This window comes from Oryzias melastigma, linkage group LG2 (assembly GCF_002922805.2).
Source record: "Oryzias melastigma strain HK-1 linkage group LG2, ASM292280v2, whole genome shotgun sequence".
In the NCBI taxonomy this organism is placed as follows: Eukaryota; Metazoa; Chordata; class Actinopteri; order Beloniformes; family Adrianichthyidae; genus Oryzias; species Oryzias melastigma.
Window position 1 is genome coordinate 5,221,048 of NC_050513.1, and position 8,619 is coordinate 5,229,666.

Genomic DNA, 8,619 nt, shown 5'->3' on the forward strand with positions numbered 1-8,619 from the left:
TTGGGTCAACATTAAAAGTGGCTTTTTAAGACATTTAGTTTGTGGAATTTTGGTTAAAAACTTCTTAGTCATAATTAAAACACTACTGGGAACTTTTTTTTTCTTAAAAAAAAGAGTTATTGGGGAACTTCAAACTTTTCAAAATAACTGTATCCATCAGTGGCGGGCCGTGCATTTCACACCTAGGCCTTCAGTAGTGCTCCATCTGAATCAACCCAACCCTCAATAACTATTTTATGGCTATAAAACTTCTACTGCAGGTACAACTGCGACACACATAAAAAAGCATTAAAAAAATAACCTGATAAAATTGCAATAATATTTAGGTATATAGCAAAATTTTACTCACCAAAAATCCGGATTATTTGTACACAAAATCCATCCTTTCTATCCTCAAGAAGATTTCAATCACTCTGTCGTGCAGATTATCCGTGCGTTTTAGTTCCATCAAGAAGTCCTTTTCTATCGCCATGGAAGCTAATGCTGAAAGTCGAGCCTGCCCTGACGTATTTCTGGCATAAGTTTTAATTCGCTTCAGGGCTGAGAATGTCCGTTCAACAGAAGCAGTGGACACGGGGCTTGCTAGCTTCGGAGTTGCCCGACCCCCCTTAACAATGTCCAGCTTTTCTTGAAAAGTCCGTCTTGAAAACGCCTTTGACAGTAAGTCTGCAACCAAATCCATTTCTTCTCCTCCTTCAGCCATTGTGGATTGACAAACCAGCTATTAAATTCGATATATTTGCCTGTGCAGGTCGCTACAGATTCAGTTTACCAGGTCTTCCTAGTACACTCTCCGATTATCCAATCACAGCGCGTGAAAATCCTGACGTTTACGTGGGCCAGCTAGCTGGCCTATCATGTGGTCTCCTCCAGATCTGATTGGTTGAAGCAACAGCTTGGTCGACAAGTATTTTATGCTACAGGGCCCGCAGAACTGATTGTGAAGGCCTTCAGGCAGATTTCTTTGACCCTAGCAACAAATGGTGCTGCAATGTGATTGGTTAATGCTTAAATAGGAAAATACACGTCTGGAAGCAGCGCAACCAGGGAGACAGCAATGAAAGGACGAAGACAGAGCATTTGGAATTATAGAATACGTATTCACGGAAATAAATAATAATTAATATCAGTCTGTGATTCAGATATTTTTAGGCCAGGAGAGAAGGCCTTGCAGGCCCTGACGGCCCGCCACTGGTATCCATAAATACGATCTTATATTGCCTTTTGTATACTGAAGACTAAATTATTTATGAAATATGAAATTTTTCTGTTAGCTTTTTTCCTACCCAAAAGTAAGGCGAGTCCGTTTCTGAGGTTCTGCCTTTTGCTTATTGTAGGTGTTGCCCATTTCATGTCGTCCTTCAACCTAGAGCAGGCCTCAGCAGCACATCTGCATTTCACTCGTGAAGACAAACTTTTGCAAAGATGCATGTAAATCTTGTGCATCTTTTTAAGTAGCCCTGGCATTTATTCAAAAAATATGGCAGCCACGCTGGCGTTTATTAGAGACGGTTGTCTGTTGGAGACCGGCATTTCTTCCACCATAGACTAAATGATGACGGGTTCATTTTGCAGTGAAATTCGGTCAAAAAATGCAAACAACAATGCCAGATGAACATTTTAGCAGTTATTGAAATGAAGAGAGCATTGTTCTGATTATCATTGGTTATGAATGTTTCTGTTTCTCTTTATAATATCAGTCTGCGTATCAAAAATGCTCCTTCCTCTAACAGGAATCATTCTCCTGGAAAGCGTACACATTTCCGTCTTTACTCAATAATTCATGTTCAAACCAGTGCTTCTAATTTGTTGCTCGCATTCTTTGCGCCTCCACCAGGAAATCTTCTTGGCTTTTCCAGCAGCCGTCTTCTCAATATCACCCATCTGCTTGCACATACACCACATACAGCCGGTGTCTGCACGACTGTGCATGACTCAGAAATGAGGGTGGGTGGTCTTAAAGGAGCCCGGCCGCCATAGAGACTGGTGTCTAATGTAACAAATACCTGTAAGACTTGACAGCTATGGAGACAAGACACCATTTGAAGATATAAATATATAAATATATATATATATACAGTATTACGTATTTATCATTATAAGGGCCATACCATGATTATAAGGTAATTTTAAAGCTTTTAGAGTGAACTATATCCATATATCTAATCATATATTACTTTTGGACTAAAAAAACACTAAAAAAACAAATTGTTTATGAAATATTAGTTATATTTTGCAAGTTATTTCCTACCTAGAAGTAAATTAACATGATTCCTGAAGCTCCACCTGCCACTGTATGTGGCTGCTGTCGAATTCATGATGTCATCCTAGAGTCTGTGGCAGTGTGTCTGCATTTGACCCACGAAAATAATCCAAACTTCTTCAAAGATGGATGCACGTACAATATATCTGCCTTTAGTAGGTCTGGCCATTGCTACAGTGGTTTACAGAACAACATGAACATTTTTTAGCTGATCACCGCTGGTTCAGTGGAGATATTGAGTGTTCGTGTAAGACTGGGGAGAGTGCTATCAGAGCAGACTCTTCCTGGAGGGAGCAGTTGGCATCGTGCTTACGTCAGCATGTTTCCATCCGCTCGTTTTCGTGGGTATGGGAGGGGCTGCTGCAGACAGCGCAGGTTTTTAGAGGATTACTCTTAAATGCATGAACAAATAAAAAAAAACACTTTGAGCTTCTTTATAGTGAGGAATGAAGAGTATAATGTACTTAAAACCTCAAAAAGACGAATTTTCATGGTAGAGCCCCTCAAGTCATTCAGCTGAAAACTATTGATAATCTGAACTATTATCCAACCCCCGTTGGCTCTGACAAATACTTACTGTTCCACTCCTGAACTTATGCCTTGTAAGTTAGGAGTCAAACCCTTTGAGTCATCACTCTTGGAGGACACACAGCTGGATCCAGACCCAGGTCCATGTCTCTGTTGAACCCTGATGGAATGTGATTGCTTTATTAAAAAGGTTTCTTTTAGTTTAATCAGATCACCCTCCATGGTAAAATATTGAGCTCATATCATAAACAGACTTATCTGTAGTGAAAGCAGACTGTTGAAACACTCCTATTGGATTATTGGGGTAAGGAATTATTTAATTTTTCTTCTCATCGTTTTTGACAACAAACAGGATTATATCCACTGTGAACAAGAGCATTTTAACTTTTCCAGATTGATTTCAACAACAAATGACCACCCAATGTTTCATTTGAAAAAAAAATCTCATTTTAACCAACTGCTTAATTTTAATAATATAAGCCACACTTTTTTCAAGTTCCATTTAGGTTTTAAGTCATATAGTACAGAGATAGCACTAGTCAAGGGAAATAAAGGATATTATGCCTAAAGCACTCAGTAAGCTGACCATAGTGTAACCTTTGACACAGTTTAATTACTCTGCTTTTTTTGTCCAGACAACACAACATGGTTGTTTGTACTGGCACTAGTTTTATTTAATCACATCTTAATTATTCTGTATCATCTGTGCAGATGATTGCTCACCCAAAAACCATAGAAGGACATGTAGCGTATCACAAGGTTATATTTCATGTTACACCCTTTCATTTTTAGATGATGGCACTGCTCTAATGTATTTGGGATATAAAAGATCGCATGTCTGGGAAAATTTTGATCCTAAGCGAAGACGGAGCTGATTAAAATCAGCAGGATCTAAACTGAACTTTTTCATTGTTGGGGAACCAGCTGTAGGTTTGAAGAGAGAACAAGGGGCAGTTTGGAAAAACAAAACAGACAAGGGTTTCATAGGAGCAAGAGCATTGAAGATAGAACACAAACCATTATGCAGCCCTTGTGCCATCTTTGGCATGAACTTTTTTTGTCAATGATTTTTGATTTTCACTGGTGTCCGTGGCAGATATGAAATCCTGTCCACCTTCATCCACATTTGTCATGGAATGGATAACTCATGAATGTAAGGCTTGGGTCATCTGGACCCCATGAGATAGCACAAGGGAAGAAACCAGTTCATCGGGAAAGGAATTAGTCCTTGGTTTTTCAAGCAGTGTTACATTTGAAGATAAATCGAAGAGATAAGTCAGAAGAGCGGATAGATTACTCAAAAAAAAAATCACTGTGTTTTTGGAGGCAGAAATGGTAAGAGTGGATACTGGAATGTTAAACACAAAGCACTCAAATGAGCAGGAGACTAGTGCAAATAGATGTAGGACTATAGAACACAGAGGATTGCTAGTGAAGACTGTTTCTGCAAGTCATTAATTTCAAAGAAAAAAAACAAAGTTAATGTTACAGGTTTAGTTTAATGAGGCCTCAAAAAAAAAAAAAAAAAAACAACTAAACCCAAAATAGAAGGTGTGCAACAGTGAATTACAGCTGAAGACTGGTAACAAGACTAAAACTGGGTATAAATATGAAACTTGATCACACAGTGAAGATCTTAGGCAATTAAGGGATCGAATAATACTAAACAAAACTGAAAATTACGAACTGTCATTCAAAAATCTTCATTAGTGTTTAACAAATGTTTAGTCACAAATTCAATTTCAGTGCTTTAAAACAGAAGGGATCAGCTGATGTTCTTGATGAGAACATTGTTGCTCCTGCTGAGAGCTGCACTCTGTTTTGTTCAGTAGAAACTGGTTCTTACTTTGAGTCTGAAGGTCTTGGTTCCGTTTTGGATTTTTTAGGATCCATTTTGATTGTGTCACTCTTCACAGACCCAAGGCAGGATGCTTCAGACTGGTAGTGTCTGTGTGAACTGCTGACCTCTGCAAACACAAAAATGCTCCAGAGTTAGATGATCTGCTCTACTTCAAAGTGAACAAACATTGACTTTGCTGATAAGAATAAACATTTTTGATACTCAGTTTTACTTTTTAGCAGAGATATGTTGTCATTTTGTCTGAATAAAAAAATGTCATTTAAAGGTTTTACACTACAAAATAGTAACTTAAATAAATCTAAATAACATTTTAGTCTTTATATATGTAAGTTTTTGTTTTTGCCACGTTTTTCAGATTTAAGAAATGTCCACCATGTTGCTAAAGTGCTGTTTAAATTAGTATTTTTTAAAACAATCACACAAATCCATCAAATCAATCAGCTTTTGATCATCCATCAACTGTTTTCTAACCATTTTATTACATAGTGTGATATATTTCCAAAAAAAGTAGAGAAGTTATTGAAAGAAAAAATACAAGTTAATCGAGCAAAAACTTCAGTTTTTTCAAAGACCTAAAGAAATAAAAAAAGAGTCTCCACTCACCGAATGAACGCAGCCACAGCACAGATCTGTGATTCTGAACCAGAAAATATATACCTGTGATGGAGGCGGGGAAGCACAGGTGGGAGGGGCAGCAGGTGGAGCATTCTAACCGAGTATATGCCAAGTGCACACCCAATCCCCCAAAATCAGAATTTCAGGATTTGATCAATTTTTATCTGACAATCATAAACGAGGTAGACTTGATAAAGGGGGCGGGCCTTATAGTTAACTGTCAGGAGCTGCAAATCTTTTAAACTGAGCTGACAGCTTCAGATAAAGATGGAGGAAGAAAACATCTCATTGAACTCACCGGAATGCGTAGAGAAACGAACTAAAACAACCAAAGATGAAGCTGCAGAGAGCAGCAACGGGAATAACCTCCAAACAGAAAGAACATGAGAATCAGAAATCTTAGATTTCCTGAACAAAAGAAAGAAAACAGGTTAAAGAAGAAACCAGAGATCACCTGACAGCTACTGAAGAGGGGAGGAGCTTCAATCTGTCTGATTGACAGATTGTTGGGACTTTATCTCTGCTGTTAGAGGACGAGCATCTTTTGTTCTGCAGCAGAACCACATTTCTAAATGATATCTTTGTTTTTCTGTAACTGGGTGTGTTTAAACGGCTGCTGATTCTTGAGAAGATAAATGTTTCCTGAAACTGAAATGATCTGCTGCAAGAATGAAAAAGGCCTGGTGCTGCTTTCTAGAGGACAGTTTTTTGACTGGAATTAAGTTGTATAATATCAGTAGAGACTCAGTTCTGATGGATAACTTTCTGCTCTCCAATGAAGAGGCAAAAAGTTTGGTCCTGAGACGCATCTGACGTTAATGTTAACAAACGGCAACTGAAACCCAAATCAGGGCTGATCAGACTGCATGAACCCAAAGCTCAAGAAAGACTTTCTGACTGACTGACTTTTCTGACTCCTCACTATTGCCGTAGAAGGTGGTTTTCATCGAACATCTTGTCTTTTGAGGCTTTGAGGTCTCACCAGGGCCTTTCCCAGTTCCTCAAGAAAGAGGCGTCTTCTCTGGAGCTTCCCCTGTTCTTCTCTGTGTTCAGTACCATCAACATGACAGAGGCGTTGTATGCTGAGATGTCCATCATGTCAAAGAATATCACCAGCAGCCAGCGTAGGGTCCTCCTTTTACAGCAGTAGCCAGTCACCGGCTTGTCCATGTTGTCCACTCCTACTGCTGTGGCTTTGCAATCATGATGATCTCAGGCTTTTCATGGTCCTGGTCCCATCACTGTGCAGCATACGTGTGCTGCTGACGGGCTGGTCGTCTTCGTTTTGGTTCTAATTGGTGCCCAACCTCCTTTTCATACTCAAAGTCCCAGTCAGGCTCTGAATTTTCAGCAATTTGATCTTCAACAACTGAAACCTCTTCCTCGACATCTTCAGAAGCTTCGCTTTCTTCCCAAATCAATTGCAAGCTTATCTTTTTATCCATCTTCATCACTTGTAATATGCTGCCACACTGGCAAAACCCTTACTTATAGTGTGGCGCCCCTAATATGCAGGTGGGATTGGGTATGAGAAAAAAAAAAAAAAAGTTTGGTTACCGCAAGACAAAGGGTAAAATGTTCAGCAAAGCAAGAGCAGACGATGTTTGATGCAACAATGTTGTAGCTTTGTGTGGGAACAGGCTCCAGAAAGGAGGAACACAGAGTGAAGGTACGTGTGGTGGACCGAGCAGTAAAGGCAAGGACAGCCAAAAATATATCAAAAATATTTAGATTTATTTTCAAAAAAAGATATCTCAGTGAACAAAAATGGGCCCTTAAAAGAGGTCAAAGTAACAAAAGTAACCAAAGCTTTAAATAGGAGGACAAATCAACCAACTGAACAGAGGGACCAACAAAGTTAAACTGACCTCACTAATTGGAAACACAAGGGAACATATATAGTGGCTGATCAGACCAACTAGACACACAAGGGGGAACAGAAAAAGACTAAGACAACAGAAATACAGCAAACAACAAAATTAACTTGTCCATCCTAAAGTAAACTAACATAGAAAAATAGCAAACCTAATAAACATAAAGTAGAATCTAAACTGAATCAATGTTTAACACAAAAAGAATTTCTCCTCCCCCAGGCAGTGGTTCAGTCCAATTAGTGTCCTGCTGCATATATGGCCTCTGCTGGCTGGCATGCTTTCTTTGTGTCAGGCCTGACATGGTGGCTCCAGCAGACGGCAGCAGCAGCAGCAGCAGCAGCAATGGTCCCCACAGCACCGGTGACTCAAAAACACAAGAATAAATTAATGAAAGAAAATTGAAATAAAGCTTAAATTGTGTGTCAATAAATTTATATTTTAACAAAAGCAAGTGTGTCTTGTAATTGAAATAAAATGTATCTAAAGGTGTGTGCAAGTGAGTGTTTGGGGTGCAGGTTACTGCCCTGATGGTGTGGCAGCGTAGGCAGCCATCACAGTACGCAAGACCTATACTTTCTACACTTTTACCATCCCTGGGTCCACTGGACCCGAACACCCTGTGTGTAGTATGGGTGGGTGTACAGTATGCGGTCACTGAAAATGTGTTTTGATTTATGTTCTTCACAGAAAATGAGCCAAAGCCAAAGAATTTCAGGTTGTAAAAATAATTAATTGTATATTTTTTTCTATTGCTATAAACTGCCAGACACAAACACCGTACAAGGGTTTAGGGCAGGGGTATTCAAATCCAGGCCTCGAGGGCTGGTGTACTACATGTTTTCCAACCAACCTTCCATTGAAGTTCCTTATTGGCTAAACATACCTGATCCTGGAAACTAGCAGCCAATAAGGAGCTTCAATGGAAGGTTGGTTGGAAAACATGTAGGACACCGGCCCTCGAGGCCTAGATTTGAATACCCCTGGTTTAGGGGTTGAACAACTCATATTTTGTGGTTACTGATCAATATTGGCCTTGCAGATGGTGACCTCAGACGGCCTCTATTCTCTAGGATCCAATGACTACTCAAACTGTCATGACCTGGGTCTTCCTTGGGGTTGCTTCCTGGTGAAACATAATGCCTTGAGAAGGTGACGTTCTCATCCGATCTACACTAAATAACTGTTCTTTTCTAAAATTAAAAATGCTGATGAATCATTAGGACTAGTTTGATGTCAGTGTAGTGATCTTGATCGTGTGAACAAAAGATTCAGAGGTAAGTGTGGTTGTAGACGTGTTTGTGTGTGTGTGACTTCAGTTCAGGAGCTTCTTCATTGTGTCTCATCTGTGTGTAAATCCTGTTAATGCACTAAAAATGTCTTTTTTTGTTTCTGACCAAAGCAAGCAGAAGCAGCTGAACACAAACTGACCTGGACTGGATCAGAACAAGTGCATGTGTCCACCATGACTCAATAAAAGA

At 39.4% G+C, this 8,619-nt stretch overlaps 1 long non-coding RNA gene across 1 annotated transcript; it reads right to left on the bottom strand.

Annotated features, from left to right (window-relative positions):
• Positions 1 to 2,281: 2,281 nt before the first annotated feature.
• On the bottom strand, positions 2,282 to 5,504 carry LOC118599601. The gene is made up of 3 exons (XR_004949014.1): positions 5,256 to 5,504; positions 4,638 to 4,758; positions 2,282 to 2,951 (listed from the first exon to the last, which is right to left on the bottom strand). It is a non-coding gene; the product is annotated as an uncharacterized LOC118599601 (long non-coding RNA).
• Positions 5,505 to 8,619: the final 3,115 nt, after the last annotated feature.